A 16,871-nucleotide genomic window follows, 5' to 3' on the forward strand; every position below is an offset into this window, starting at 1 on the left:
AATACATAAATAAAATCTTTAAAAAAAAAAAAAAAGAAAGAAAGAAAAGGAGAGACAGGGCTACAGGATCTCAATTCCTCACATTGAGAAAATGGGGATAACCCCACCCCCAATATGGTGGCTATGAGGATGCAATAAAATAATATAAAATAAAACACATGAAGGACATAGTATAATGGTCGACACATTTTCCTTTCCAGGATTTTCTCCACTAATCTCTCCCATCACTTTATTTTATTTTATTTTATTTTATTTTATTTTATTTTATTTTATTTTTTTGCCAAACTATCATTTAGAATGAAGCACATTGGTGATGACTTTCTGACATACATATTGCATTGACAACAAACTGGAGCAAACTGTAGTCCACTGGAGAATAGAAGGACTACTAGGAGGCTACAAAGGAAGCAGCTGACCCCGACTATCAGGATTTGAGTCTACACTCTCCAAAGGTTTCAAGAACTTTCAACTTACTGGACTGAGCCCAAACCAGCTTCCCCAAGGTTGGGAGCGTGAAGACTTTAGAGCTAGTTGTTCAGCCTTGCACTTCACATGTACTTGATCATCTCTTTTTCAGTTTTATTCAAACTTTTCCAGTTGTATCCACACCTGTAGCCTCCTCTAACCTCCAATTCACTCCTTAATCCACTAAAGCCTCACTATTACCCCACCACCCAGTGAAACCACTCTTACCACAGACATCAATGACTTCCTAGTTAGCATATCCAAAATTCGCTTTTCTATTCTTACATTTCTGGATCTCTCTGCAGCATGTGACACTCTTGAAAATACTCTTTTTGTAACTCTACTCCATTAGCCTCTGTGACACTCTCTTCTCCTGGTTCTCCGTTTACCTCTGTGTCTCTTCTTTCACTACCAAGTCCTTAAGAGTTATGTTCCCCAGGGCTTCCTTGTGAGTTTATCATTCCTTCTGGTTTCAACTACTACCTGTTAACTTCCAAATCTTGATCTCTAGGCCAGACATATCTGAATTTCAGATTCGTATGTAGATTCATATGCCTACAATATTATTCTACCACATGTCCCCACTGGCACTTCAAATCAGCATACTCAATATCAAATTAATCTTCTCTTAATGCAAGTCTTCCTCCAGTGTCCTTTATCCTAATGGGGGCATAACACACAAGTAACCTATGCTAAAAACCTGTACTTTTCCCTTGACTTCCTCCTTTCCCTAGCCCCACCTTGTCTAATCAATTAATTAGATTTTTTTTTTTAAGATTTACTTATTTGAGAGAAAAAGAGAGTGTGTGTGAGTAGGGGAAAGGGCAGAGAGAGAGAGGGAGAATCTCAAGAAGACTATACACTGAGCATGGATCCCAATGTGGGGTTTGATCCCACAACCCTGAGATCATGTGAGCCGAAAACAAGAGTCAGATACATAACAAACTGAGCCACCCAGGAACCCCAAGATCTTCTAATTTTATCTCCTAAATATTACTCTTCTAATTCATCCCTCCTATGTCTGTCTAACTTCTACCCCAGTTCAGGTTTCAATCATCTCTTACCTGCACTACTCTAACAGCTTCCAAACTATCTCTCCACCTTCCACTTTGTCCCCCTCAATTCCACCTCTACTGGGTTTGCACAATAACCAATCTAAAATTAAGATATAATCAAGCTACTCCCTGGTTTAACACTTTTTAAATTCTCCAATTAAAAGGCTCTGCAGTCAAACCTCTATAACTTTGGAATTCCCTCTCTGAACTCTTTGCAAAGTCAAGACACGAACTTGAACTAGTTACTCAACTTTTCTGCACCTCCATATTTTCACTTATGAATGTCCCAGAGGATTAAACATGATAATTATATTTTTAATATATGATTACGTAATAAGATCTGATAGAGTTCAAACAAATGTCAAGAATCTTTTTTTATGTTTGAATGCCATATTATTGTTGTATATATCTTATTATCACTTGTTTTTTTTTTCTTTTTAAAATTTTTTATCTTTATATTAACATATAATGTATTATTAGCCCCAGGGGTACAGGTCTGTGAATCGCCAGGTTTACACACTTCACAGCTATGTGATAATTATAAAACACTTACTATAGTTCCTGGCATATAGTAAGTGCTTAAAAGGTGGTAGTTATTAGTGATTATATTATTAATACAATTATAATAATCAGATTACGGTCATTGGAATGGTATACAAGCTCACAGACAGGGTATCCATGGCCCTTCTCCGAAATGACCCTTGCTTACCACTCTAGCCTCCATTCTGCCTTTCACTTTATGTTTTAGCAACACCACTTAGCCTGACACACTCTGCCATCTCTCTGACAAAAATATATGTTTCCTTGACCCCCTGCATAAGTAAGGCCTTATTCTTTAGGCTCAATTAAGTGTCACCAACACCAGGAATCCTTCTCTGAACATCAATGCTTATTAAGATGTCTTAATTAAGATGTTTCCTCAGAAGTACGGATAGACTAAGTATTCATAGCATATAAATTCTAAGCTAATAGTCTGGATATCTTGTTCTCACAGCACTTACCACTTTATATCACAAACATCTACCTTTAAATTTACCAACCCCACTAGATTACAAGTTCTTTGTCGTCAGGAAACATAAATTACTCTCTTTTGTATCCAGAGTACTTAATATAACCTAGCAGGAGGTCAACAAATGTCTGCATGGATGAGAGGGAAGCTGCCTGGGAATCTCCTCTCTACTTCTACCTGAATTAGGTCAATTCTTACCATAAAGGCATCACATCATACTCAAATTTAACTTATGTGAATTCAATTATTTATATAGAAGGAGTCCTCAAAATAGAGGGAGCTGGGGCGCCTGGGTGGCTCAGTGGGTTAAGCCTCTGCCTTAGGCTCAGGTCATGATCTCAGGGTCCTGGGATCAAGCCCCTCAGCAGGGAGCCTGCTTCCCTCTCACTCTCTGCCTGTCTCTGCCTACTTGTGATCTATGTCTGTCAAATAAGTAAATAAACTCTTTAAAAAAAAATAGAGGGAGCTACCCATCACTCAACGACTCCACTCAATGTTCCTTGCTGTACCCAAGCCTGAAACAAGGTCTGAGGGATTTTAGAAGCTTCTCAATCACTGACAAGTAAGTGGAAGCAGCAAAAATTAATGGAAGGCCCAAGAGAAACCGACAACAGAGAGGAAGAGAGGCGGTAGAACAGTTATCCTGCCTTAGGAAAATTAACCCCTCTTTTAAAAACTTTAAGAGGGTAATTTCTTCACCTCAAAAGAATTTAATATAGTTTACTGAAATTAATGGTACACAATTCCTCAGTAGTTACATATGTAAATGTTTGGGTAATTAAACCTATAATGGAGGGGTGACAACAGTAGGGAAAGCAAGGAAATCAATGAAAACAATGCAACTGCACCCAAGATTACTACTAACAGAGTAAGAAATTTAAGGATCTGAGAGAACTTTTATCAAGCACCAGGTACAGAACTGCAAAGACAGTTTCATAGTGGTGCTTTAGAGGCACGCCAGGAAATGGTGAGTAGTAGTGAGGTGCTGATAAGCCAAATTAGGGGTGTCAAACAAAACTTCTAGTAAAATTAAATTCTCATAATTTATTTTAGGACATTCCTGAAATAAGAGAACCATGGTATGGTATTTTGGAGGCATTAAAGGGTCTTCCAAAGAAACTTTTCACACTACCTGATTTTTACACTTTGTCCTGACTTTAGAATATAACCACTAACCCACTCCCACCCCAACTATGCGACAACTCCCCTATATTCTCTTGCTAATGCCATCATCTATGGGAACAAACCACTATGCTGGTAACTAGAGCCCTGGGACTCCACTTCAGTCCCCAAGACTTGACTAGTTCCATAGCCAGCATAAAAACAAATACCCTGGCAGCTGGCACTGCAAAGAGGGAGATGGCCAGTTCCATCTCAGCAAACACAGACCAGGGGCCTGTGAGAATAAGCATGCTGGGGGGAAAGCAAGACCATGCAGTTCTTTCCCACCCTTAGGGGAACCTCATCTTAGCTATCTCTTGGTAGACTGCCCAATATCCATGTTACGCTTCATCTGATAACATTCTTACTCCTCCTCCACTACACTACAAACTTCTTGAGGGCAGGGACTAGATCATAATGCTTGAGGGAAGAATTACCAGAACACTCACATCCATTAATCTCCTTGTCAAAGCATCATGAAATACTGCTTCATGATAGCACAGATTTTCCTACTCATTACTACCATCTAAAACTGGTATGAACTATTTTATAAAGAAATGAAACGTCCATCAAAAAGGGAGTTATAATGTATCTGTTAAAAGATAATTTTTTAAAAGGTAAAATCACGACACGTATAAATCATGATATAGATATAAAACATATCAAAGATTTTATTTAAATCACTAATTAATGAAGCATTCAGTAAGATATTATGAAGAGTTCAAAATAGAAGTCAAAGAATGCACACATAGACGCACACAAACACACAGGTACGCATGCTATCCAGAATGCTAACACTGCTTTACAAATAGATGCAAAACCAGTCAATATCCCCAGAGCAACATTCAATTGCATTCCACTGGACAAAATCCACTTGTGTTTCTATGAACAAGAATCATCTGCATTACTGTCAGTTTTCCACAATTTATAGTTATAAAATAGCTCAAAGACAATGAAAGGCACAGATAGCCCAGAAGAGTGCACTAGATAGGACAGTCAGTGATTTTTTTTTTTTAATGCCCATTTCAGTCTTCCACAATTCTTTTTTTTCCTGACAACAACCATACAATGAATGGAACATTGCAAGGGCTGCTAAAGAGAATGAGGCAGGCTTTTCATATACTGACATGGAGCAGCCTCCAAGATACAATGAGGAAAAAGCAAGATGCAGTAATATAGTATGTGACATTTATGTTTAAGAATAAACATAAGAATGTGCCATTTACAAACAGACTATTTCTGAAAAGGTATAGAGGAATCTTTATTACTTTTATTCACCCCCAATAGAATGAGAACATATCTTTGCCTGCTTTGTTCATCCCTCTATCTTCAAATGCTAGAACAATTTCTGGTATTTACGTGGCACTTGATAAAAATTTGTTGACCAAATCAATATATCAGTGGTAGTAGTGGCTGCTTCCAGAAGGAAGAACTGGATGTCTATTGGGTAAGGATGAAGGGAAAACCTACTTTCTGTTGTATACCCCTTTGTATTTTTTAATTTTGTACCATGTCCATATATTACCTCCTTAAAACTGATTTAAAAAAAAAAAAACGATAATGAGTTGATTTGTTACAAAGGGGATTTCCTCATTAAGCTACCTTCTCCATCTCTAGGACTTCAGGAAGGTACTGAAAACTACAGAGTGAGTATTAGCTGACTTGATATGTGAGCCTCATACTGAAAATACAAAGCTCAAAAATAAATAGAAATATTTAAATGGTTCAACCACTTTAGAAAAGTCTGCTTTTATCTACTGATATTGAAGATCTGCACACCATATAACTCAGCAATACTACTCTATTATACGCTAAGGTAAGATATGTTCATGAGCATGTATAAGAATATCCTAGCTAAAACACAAAAGGCCCTAGAAACACCCAAAATGTCCATCAAAAATGGAAAGGATAAATTGTACAGTCCTGAAATAGAATACTATGCAGCAGTGAAAATGAAAAATCAGCTGTATGCAACGAGATGAATAAATCTCAAAATGTAGTATTAAACAATCCCAACATAAAGAATACACACATATGATTTTATATACGGTTCCAAAACAGGATAAGTAACCTCTAAGTGTTTAATGGGCATACTTAGTGGATAAAACATAAAAAAAAAAAAAAGAGTAAGGAAGTAATATTATAAAAGTCAGGACAATGTTTACTTTTAGGAGAGGGGCTGAGATTGGGAAGGGGCCTAGGAACCCGCAGGGTTTTATTTCTTAACCAAGTGGAAATATACCGGTTGTTACTTTAAAATAATTTATTCAGTTCAGCATTTGTGTTCCATGTACTTTTCTGTATGTGTGTCGTTGGACACCAGAAACAAAAGTTTTAAAAGATACTGACATTTTCTATGCGAGCTGGAACCCAGGCAAGAAAGCATCCGTGTGAGTTCTAGAATCCTGTGCCAAAGACTACGTGTCCTATGGGACAAAAAAGGAAAGCGAGGGGGGTAACAAACAAGCTTTCCTTCTCTTTTTTTTGGAGGTTCCTTGTGCCTTGGTCAGTTCAGTTCAAGTGTTCCCATTTTTCACAGCTTGTTCACTTCTTTCTCCATTTTTGGTATCTACTAATGTCTTTAAAAGCTCCTTATATGGGGCACCTGGGGAGCTCAGTCGGCTAAACATCTGCCTTGGGCTCAGGTCATGATCCCGAATCCTGGATCGAGCCCCACATCAGGCTCCCTGCTCAGTGGAGAGTCTGCTTCTCCCTCTCTCTCTGCTCCTCCCCACCTCATGCTCTCTCTCTTTGATCACTCACTCTCTCTCTCAAATAAATAAGTAAAATCTTAAAAAAAAAAAAAATCTCCTGCAATTTTGCTAGCACTCTGTCCATGCTCCCCAAAGTTTAGTTCTCTCAGAACCACTTAGAGGGAATGGTAAAACACAGACTGCCCAGTCCCATCCCCAGAGTTTCTGGTTCAGAAGGTCTAAAGTGAGGTCCTCAAATTTCCATTTTGAACAAACTACCAGGTGACTTTAATGCTGTCCTTGAACCACTGCTCTATAGCTAAGGATTCTAATGCAATAATGTAGGCAAGAAATTAAGGACTTCAATGAAGGTAAAAGCAGTAAGAATGGAAGGAGAAAATGGGTATGAGGGATTATGAACAAGACAGAATATGACGGTACAAGAGAGAAGGAGTTCAGAACACTCAGGTTTTCAGCTTAAATGAATAATGTAGCATTCATCAGGACAAGGAATTGAGGGGGAAGAAAAGCAAGTTCAATCTGGTAAGAAATTACACTTGATCTTAGCCAAAAGGCCGAGAAGCGATAAATCTGGTAAGAAATTAATCTATGGCTAGGAAGTGTGACTAAGGAAGCCTAAGAAAGGCACCTAACTTAAATGGGAAAGGTAGAGGGAAGCATGAATGGAATGAGGCAACAAGAGGAAAGCACTCTAAAAGTACTAGGTAAATATGAGAAACCCCATAGAAGTAAGCAGGTGACCTTCTCACAAAGGAATTTTACGCAGTTGTAAAAAAAGAACAAGAAAGATTCTAGGAACTTATGTGGAGTGGTTTCCAGGATACAATATTAAGTGTAAAAAGTAAAATGCAAAAGGATGTCTACAGCACCTTTTGTGTAAGAAAAAAAAATGGGGGAATAAGAAAATACACATGTATCCGGTCATTTGTGCAAAAGGAAGCATAATAAGGATAAAGCACAGAAAATGAATAGATTGTAGACGGCGGTTAGAAAGAGGGTGGAAAGGAGAGAAGAAATGGGGATGCCACTTTTCTGAGAATGCCTTCTTGACTTTTGCAACCAAGTTCATGTTTCACATGCTGAAAAAGGGCAGTAAATGAAATCAACAAAGATGGGGAGGCAAGAGGGTGACCTAAAATACAGAGACTCAAATGAACCAAGCTCTATTTCAAATGAGTAACATATTCACACTAAAGGGACTACCTAACTACGTAACTTTTGAACAAAGGGGCTGTATGTTATGCCTTCAGGCTAAAGGTTAAAAAACAAACACTGAATTTTCAAAAAGGCACAGGTTAGCAATTCTGAACCTACTTTTTAGGTACATGAATGTACAGATAAGTAAATATAAGGTCAAAAGGGGGGACCAGGTTTTCACTGTAGGAGAAGGGAGTAACAAACAGGAAAAGAGGAACAGTTAGAAGAAAGCCTGCAAGAAATCCTGTGGTATAGGATGGAAACTGGAAGGGTCAGTGTGAACTCCTGGATTTAATACAGGTAGAAGATACACAAAACTAGATAAAGAGGTGTGTGGGTGCAAACACACATACAGCCCTGAGAGAGTCTAGAAGCAATGACATTCTGATAGCTGTGAGCACACCTAGCACTGGGATTTTTAATTTTCATTCCACTGTACTTAACATACAGTTGTAGCAGTTCCAAGTGTACAGTTTAATGATTCAACAGTTCCATATATTATTCAGTGCTCATCAAGGTAAGTTTATCTTAATCCCCTTTACCTGTTTCACCCGTCTCCCCACACCCCCCGCCCCCGTAACTATCAGTTTGTTCTCGGTAATGAAGAGTCTGGTATTTTGTCTCTTTTTTTTTTTCATTGTTCATGTCTTTTGTTTCTTAAATTCCATATGTGAGTGAAATCACGTGGTATTTGTCTTCCTCTGATTAACTTGTTTCATCTAGCACTGTATCTTCTAGATCCCTCCATATTGACACAAATGGCAAGATTTCATTCTTTTATAGCTGAATAATATTCCGTTGAATATACACCACATCTTTATCCATTCACCTATTGATGGGCACCTGGGCTGCCTCCATAGTTTAGCTATTGGAAATAAGGCTCTGCAGCTTACTCTTGAACAGTGTGTGTATGTGTCTGTGTATGAGAGACAGAGAAGGGATAAAACAGATGTGGTAAAACGTTAACATTTGGGGGAATGTAGTAAAGGTTATAGGAGAATTCTTTTCTGTCTAAAATTGGGTCAAAATAAAAAGAAAAAAGTAAGGTAATTGCTACCTATTAGGGTAGGGACAGTAAAATCTAGATCTGGTTAACATCTAAAGAAACAGAGGTGCCTGGGTGGCTCAGGGGTAAGCCTCTGACCCTTGGTTTTGGCTCAGGTCATGATTTCAGGGTCATGAGACTGAGCCCCAAGTCAAGCTCCATGCTCGGTGCAGTCTGCTTGACACTCTCTCTCCCTCTCCCTCTGCCCCATCCCTGCTCACGCTCTCTCTCTCAGTCTCTCTCTAAAATAAATAAAAATCTTTAAAAAAAAAAATCTAAAGAAATAAAGTGCCAAAATATGACCTAACTGTGATGTTCCAAAAAGGTTCTCTGCCTAAACCAACTATATTCTATATACACTTTCGAAAGAATGAGATTTGGAATCTAATGGAGCTACTTAAAAACCCTACTCAAGAAGAATTTCTCAAGTACCCAAAGGACTTGAACAAAGTTAAAACCCTCATCCAAGCCATGAAACCCAAAGTCACTGTGCCCTGGGGAAGCTGAAATGCCTGCCTTCCACCACAGCTTAAGCAAGCATTTTTCTTCTAAAAGTTTGGAAGGTATGGGGCGCCTGGGTGGCTCAGTGGGTTAAGCCTCTGCCTTCAGCTCAGGTCATGATCTCAGGGTCCTGGGATCGAGCCCCGCATCAGGCTCCCTGCTCAGCGGGAGCTTGCTTCCCCCTCTCTCCCTGCCTGCCACTTTGCCTGCTTATTCTCTGTGTGTCAAACAAATAAATAAAAATCTTAAAAAAAAAAAAAAAAACTAGGACCCAAAAGGGTCAAATAAAATATACAGATAACTATTTAACTTGTAAATAGATTAAAAAACGAACATGTGGGTGGGTAGAAGGAATAAGTGGTGTAGAGAGAAGGGAGAGAAGTATACACTGTTTAGGATGACGAGCAAGGTATTTTTCACTAAGTGATAAAAAAGGAGTTCCGAATTTACTTTAAATGTCATTAGCTTGGAAAAGTACAGTTCCTCCTTTTTTTTTTTTTTTTTAAGATTTATTTATTTATTTATTTGACAGAGAGAGAGATCACAGTAGACAGAGGCAGGCAGAGAGAGAGAGAGGGAAGCAGGCTCCCTGCTGAGCAGAGAGCCCGATGCGGGACTCGATCCCAGGACCCTGAGATCATGACCTGAGCCAAAGGCAGCGGCTTAACCCCCTGAGCCACCCAGGCGCCCAGTACAGTTCCTCCTATTGAAGACTTTTGCACCTATATATAGAAAAGTAGAAAATCTGATGTTTATGTAAAATCTCTTGTCAGTCAGCTAAAAAATAAATAAATGGTCAAATAAAACCATGGCTTCACAAAAGACGGCATTAGATCTTTTAAATGTCTACCTCCTTTTCCCCTCTAACCCAAAAATATTATTAAATTGCCTTCAATCATTCAGGCAATTATTAAAATTCTAATTTCCTCCCAAAAAGTTCCAAATCAGCAGAAACAAGATGGGATTTCTCCATCTGGACATTTGCATGCTAGGGCCCCATGCTGACACCAGTAGGTGACACGAAGAGCACTGGCTCTGGAGTCCAGGCCTGGGGCTGAAGCCTTGTCCCATCACACTAGCCACAAAAGGCAGGCAAACTTTTCTCCCCATTTTGTGTCTCAGTTGCTTTATTAGTAAAATGGAGATAGCACTCAACTTACAAACCTGTTATTATAAGGATTAAATGACATATAGAAAGAGCCTAGCATAATACGGTGACTTGACAAATAGCTAGTTGTTAATAACCTTTCTGCTTACATGTACTGTAAGTACACTTCCCAAACCAAGAAAACAAGGACACACACTGACAGATACTTTTTGGTATCCTATAAAGATGCAAAAGGCAGTCCAAGAAATTAATATGGATTTGTGACATTATAATTTCTGGAACATTCATGTATGAACTGATATCAAAACTTAACACTCAAGCACTCAACAAGCATTGGAGAACCTACTCTGTGACCAATCTTTATATAGCATTTTTCATATTCTATGTAGTACTGTAAATACATTTTTTCCTCCTCTATCAAAGCATATATTCTTTGATTGCTTAAAACTTCTTGTTTATTGGGGTCCCTGGGTAGCACAGTCGGTTAACATCCCACTCTTGGTTTTGGCTCAGGTCGTGATCTCAGGGTCCTGGGGTAGGGCCCCATGCCAGGCTCCGTGCTCAGCAGTCTGCTTGAGTTTCTCTCTCTCATTCTCTTTCTTTTTTGCTCTCTCTCTCCTTCTGGCCCTCCTGCTCATGCTCTCTTTTGCTCAAATAAATATATCTTCAAAAATTTTTATTTATTTTTATATTTTTTTCATGGCTCCTTGTATACATAAGGCTGAATGAATTTAACTTCAAGTCCTTGAGGTCTGCTCATATTAATATATTCTTAAGATTATAAAATGCAGGTATCAGATCTTCCCCGACAACATGTATGCACACTGATTCACACTCATTTACACAACTAAAGCCAGGGTTAGATAGATGCTCAGAGCAATTAGTTCTCTATGGCCAGCACTTTACACAGTTTCTGGCACATGGTCATTACTTAACAAATGTTGACTATTATAAATGACAGAGACCAAGAGCCCAGAAAGCATGGTGAATAGCTAACTAGCTCATCATTAAATTACATCTTACCTCCTGAAATCTCTTTACTATGTGCTTATACTATTGCTTGTACTATTGCACAACTAGTGTTTGATTTTCTTATACCATGGAACTCTCTTACGAATTCCTGTCAGGGACGAGAATTAACATTTGCTCCGTATGCCAAAAGTCCTCAGTATGTGAGACACATAAGATCCAAAGTATATCAGCAAACAAGATATGAGTCTTCATATTCAGGTTCCTCTTGATCCACATTTCTGTGATCATATCTCCTCCTGCTCCTTTCTTTTGATCAACCTATCGTAAACTTCCAAGGTACAGGGAGTATATTATTTGCTTATCATATAAACCTTCAAAGTGCCTCATACAAGACACAGACTGTAATCTTGACACTTGTTATTGACAAGTATTTTGCAAACTGGACTGTGACATTAAAAATGATGGGGGTGGGGTTAGGACATCTAACACGAAATCACAGCACCTAGCTAATACATCAGCTATTTGAAAGAAATTTTCTGTAGTTATTTCGTGTGTGTGTGTGTGTGTGTGTGTGTAAAATTAGAAACAGTATCTTCACTATGACTCAGCATAGATATAAGAGGATGAATGAAATCTGTGTGTGCGGTATGTGCGCTCATACACATAGACAGTATTAAGGGGCTTCCAAGGTTCATTCAAGCAATGCTATGTGCCAAGCATTATGCCAAATTCTGGGGAAGACAGAAATGACAATGTGATGAGGCCTATGGAACTGGAAAGAACACTGGTGGATCTACAGAGTTTTCAGACTGATAACTCCCTAACCTTCTCTGAACTCTCTCCTGGTTCTCCATTCACCTCAATCTCTTTGTTAGTCTCAATGCTGGTTTCTCTCCTTTCATCAGTCTTCAAGTCAGTAGTTCTCAAAGTGCGGTCGTGGGAATACCAGCATCAGGATCACCTAAGAACGTGTTAAAAATGCAAATTCTCCACCCCACTCAGATCTACTCAATCAGGAACTATGGGCGTGAGGTCCAGTAATCTGTGTTTTATCAAGGCCTCATGTATTTCTCATGCAAGCTGAAGTCTGCGGACCAATCGAAGTTTGATCTAAGTGTTGATGTCCAGAAGTTCCATTCCTTGTACTTTCAGTTCTCATTCTCTAATTTTTGGGTGGTTATATCTTCTTCTACTACCTCTACAATGCTAACTATAACTACCACTACTAATAGCAACAGCTATCATTTATTAAGCATTTATAAGGTAGGTACTGTGCCAATCATTGTGCATATACTATCTTATTTAATCTCCACAATGATTCCTTAAGGTATTATTAATCCCACTTTTTGGAAGAAATTAAGGCTTAGAGATGTTAAATAACTTGCCCACAGTTGCCCAATCCAACCAATAAGTGAAACAGATCTGACCTCAGGTTTTCTGGACTCCAAAGTCCACAGTTAACTACTATACTCACTCCTAGAAAAGTACTATTTCCTTAGCCTTGGAGATTGTCACAATTATTCCTAAACTGCCTCATCAACTCTGGAGTAGAAATCCCAATCACTTCTGGCTCTCTCTAAACTCTACACAGGGACCTGTTAATTAACATGCCATCATTTCTTCTCTCCATTGCATATCTGTTCTTCCTCCTGTGTTTTCTAATTTAATGTCCTCATAATCACCAGTTATTCAAGCCATACACACCTTTGACGTCTCACTCTCTCACCTCTAGCTGGTCATAACATTTAAAGATTTTAACATCTGGGGCGCCTGGGTGGCTCAGTGGGTTAAAGCCTCTGCCTTCGGCTCAGGTCATGATCCCAGGGTCCTGGGATCGAGCCCCGCATCAGGCTCTCTGCTCAGCAGGGAGTCTGCTTCCCTTCCTCCCTCTCTGCCTGCCTCTCTGCCTACTTGTGATCTCTGTCTGTCAAATAAATAAATAAAATCTTAAAAAAAAAAAAGAAAAGATCTTAACATCTAAAATACCTCTACAGTCCACCCATTCCCACTCTCCCTCTTCATGCTCCCAGCATCTTTTATCTACATTCTAACCGGTCTCCCTGGCTCTCCACACTAATGCAATTTTGCATAGGAACCGGGAGTTAACTTTGTGATCTGATCAGTCCACTTTCCAAGGCCCTCCATCACCAACATGGGGGTGACATTGGAGGGAAGAAAGTCTAGGCTTTTTAGAATGGAATGGAAAACCCCTTCATAATTTGGCTCCAAATATACCTTTCTTATCTCATCTAGAAACAACTCAAGGTTTTCTGAAAATCCTATTATTTTTAATCTTTGGCAACTTTGCTTATGCTCTCCCCTCTGCTTGGAATGCCTGTTTTCCCTTTTATGTGTGCAAAATTCTACTTAACTTTCAGGGCTAATAAGTTCTATCCTCTTCTCTTTAAAGCTTTCCCTGATTCTATCAATATTTCCCCAGCCAAAGTCATCAATGCCCTCAGCATTTTACTTATTCCAAAGTGATTAACTCTTATAACACACCACATTTAGGGGTTAGTCTAGCCTGACGAACACTTAGTATCTCAGAGGGTAGACTGTGTCTTGTTGTTTGTGTTCTCAGCACCCACCACAGTATCTAGCCATAGCCAGCACCCAATAAATATTTGCTGAGTTGTTAAATAATGCAACATTTGGTGTTGCAACTTTACACAGGGTAGGTTAGCAATTCAACTTCAGGTTTATGTACCACTCAAAAGAATTTCCACATAACAACAAAAGATATTATAAAGACCAAAGGTTCAATATTCAGCGGCAACATTTTTAATTTTCTCAAAACTTTCTGTCAATATTTTGTAGCATCCTTCTGCAAACAGACTCCTTTCCCAGCAAACATTCTTTGTATATATTACAGGATCAGCCGTAACTACAATCCTTACAGACCACTGTAAGAGATAATCCCAAGCAAAACTGTGTCACCGAGAGTGGCTGGATAATTGTTTTGGGTACATTATTTCAGATTTCCAATGGAGAGGCCCAAGCACATCAGGCAAATTTTAGAAATGGGGACAGGCACTGCTGGCTAAATACATAAGATACATTCACATTAGCGAAGCATTTATTCAAATTAGTAACTGAAATCAGAAGTATACAACAACCTGATCCTGGTTCAACCATAATATTCCCTAAGTTTAAGTAAGGATAACATGTATTTTTGTCTAAGACTCTATTTTAACACAACTCCCATGCCATCCAAAAAGCTGGCCTTATCCTTATCCCCGTTATCAGTGGGATCTGATAAGCCTGCCTTCATCATAACACTTTCCCTTCCCAGCCTACTAAACCTTCTCTCTCCAGTATCTCCCTATCAGACGTCTCCTACCCCATTCACTGGACAGGATCTGAAGGTCTGTCTCCTCTATATATCCCCCATCAACCACACTCACACGATCTTCTCAACACGTGATTTCTTTTCTCTCATTCAAATTTTATAGCTCTTTCAAAGACCGGATCAAATCTTAACCTCTTGCAAAGAGTTCGCTAACTCAGCCCACCACAGGTCTTAACTTTTCTAAATTTCTCCTGCACTTAAAGTACAGCTCCTCCCATAGCACTTGGTTACATACTGCCTCATCTGGTTTCATGATTTAACATACATATGCTTTGTTTTCCCAGCCAGATTGCTCTTAAAAACAAAACAAAACAAAACAAAAAACAGGTCTTCTACATCATCAACCCTCCTCCCACATGTTACATGGTATAGGGTAGGGGGGCACATGTATTAACTACTTGATGAACTAAATTAAATGTCTGCTGTATATTAATAAACACAGTGCAATATATTAAAAAATACCTATTTTTTATAGGTATTTTTCTGTAGATGCTTCTGTAGATGCTTAAGAGATAGCCATGAATAAAAATGACATGCGGCAAACTTCAGTAGATGCTTAAGAGATAGCCATGAATAAAAATGACATGATACCTGTCCTAAAAACGGGTACTGTCCAGAGAAGAGACACTGAATTTCCAGTACTCTATGTGCTACAGAGCAAGATTATTGCTTCCAACATGTAAGCACCTCAGGCAGCATACTTTACAGATCCTCTGTTAGGAAACTGAACCACAAAATTTTAGAGCTGAACGAAAACTCACAAGTTAATTTCTTCAATTTTCATGCACAGATCACGATTAAATTTCAGGGTAGTCTCTGTACCAGTTCTAGGCATTGCCTTAATCAAAAGTCGGGAAATATTGACTACTTCTGTACCTCCAATACTCTTTTTCCCAAGGACGGTAACTACAACCGCCACACACTGACTCACAAGGGGATCCATTGCACAGAGTACTGGTCCGCGTTGATTTGCTGCACCTTACCCTCAAGGCTTGCCCTACCACCACCATTTTCTAGCCCGCACGTTGAACAGAATCTGTATTTTCTGCCTAGTAACTAGCAAGTCTGTACTACTTTTAAGGAAGACAAAAAACAGTGCCTCCCTGCTTCCTTGGCCTTCACGATGACAAAAAAACAACAGGGGGTCTGAGAAATGAAACAGCTGATTTGAGTCTACGAGGAAGTGAGATCTTAGGATGGATATCCGCCCCCGGCCTCAAAATCCTTAGCAACAATGTGACAGAATGCCTAGGGCAAAGTTGTATGCGTGCATTAGGCACGTGCACATACATGCGAAGTTGGAAACTCGAGGCAACAGGTTGGCCGCCCCCTATCAGTACTGACAGATCGCCTTCCCCGGGTCGTGGGTGTGTCTGACGACGCATGCCGGCACTGATTCACAACTCTCTCCATAACAACCTGCTCCTCCTCAGAGCCCAGCCAGGGCAGGGGCGAAGAAGGCCCCAACATGCCAAACTTTTTGAACCCCAACCCCGCGTCCTCAGTTCCGCCTCCTCTCGGTCGCTCGGTCAACCCTCAGGCAGGCTGCGAGACTGCTCTGGGAACCTGGGCTTCTCCAGATTCCGACTTCTCTGTTTGGGAGCCTAGCAAAGCCACTCAGACACCCCCAGACACCTACTTCCCACTACACCTTCCGGGACTACACTGTCTTCACCGGCCCCTCGCTGCCGCTTGCCGGAGCGCCCGCGCCCGGAAACTGACCCTCGCCAGCCCCCGTCCCCGCTCCTTCCCCGCCCCCGGAAAAAGCGGCACAGGGGCGTGGAGTGGCGCGCGCGGGTACAGTGGGGGCGCGCGTTCCCGCGCCCCGGGCCCGCGCAGCAGGTGCGGCCAGGCCCCACCTCCCTTCCGAGGCCCCGGCTACTCACCCCAACGATGATCCTCTGCGACCTAGCCGCCCGTACGGACGCCTCTTCCGCCTGCTCCGCACGCCCCTCGTAGCCACCGCCCCCTCGGCCGCCGTCGTCGCCGCCGTCCTCGCCGCCGCAGCCGCCGCCGCCGCCGCGGCGCGCGTCCGCCCTCACGCACACCGCCGTGGCCGCGCACGCGCCTCTGCGCGCTGGCGTCACTTAGCAACCGGTCGGCGGCGGGGAGGCGGGATCTGAGGGTTTAGGGTCGGAGGTGCCCCCTGGCGGGTTTTGCTCCGTTTCCCCACCCGCCCGACCCGTCGCCCTCCTTAGCTGGGGGCTCCAGGGTGTGGCTGCCCTGCCAGCACTTGGCTCCGGGTAAGTCACGTCACCATACGTCAATGTATGGCGTCACCGATTGCGTCACTGC

At 40.8% G+C, this 16,871-nt stretch overlaps 1 protein-coding gene across 2 annotated transcripts in view; it reads right to left on the reverse strand.

The window, feature by feature from the left end:
* BTBD9 (BTB domain containing 9) overlaps positions 1-16,625 on the reverse strand; it is a 411,032-nt gene extending 394,407 nt beyond the window's left edge. For both annotated transcript variants that reach the window (XM_080806282.1, XM_080806283.1), the window contains exon 1: positions 16,463-16,625. The gene's annotated coding sequence lies outside the window, so the exon portion shown is untranslated. The remainder of the gene's footprint in view (positions 1-16,462) is intronic.
* Positions 16,626-16,871: the final 246 nt, after the last annotated feature.

The sequence above is a fragment of the Martes martes genome, assembly GCF_963455335.1.
Source record: "Martes martes genome assembly, chromosome: 6".
NCBI classification, from domain to species: Eukaryota; Metazoa; Chordata; class Mammalia; order Carnivora; family Mustelidae; genus Martes; species Martes martes.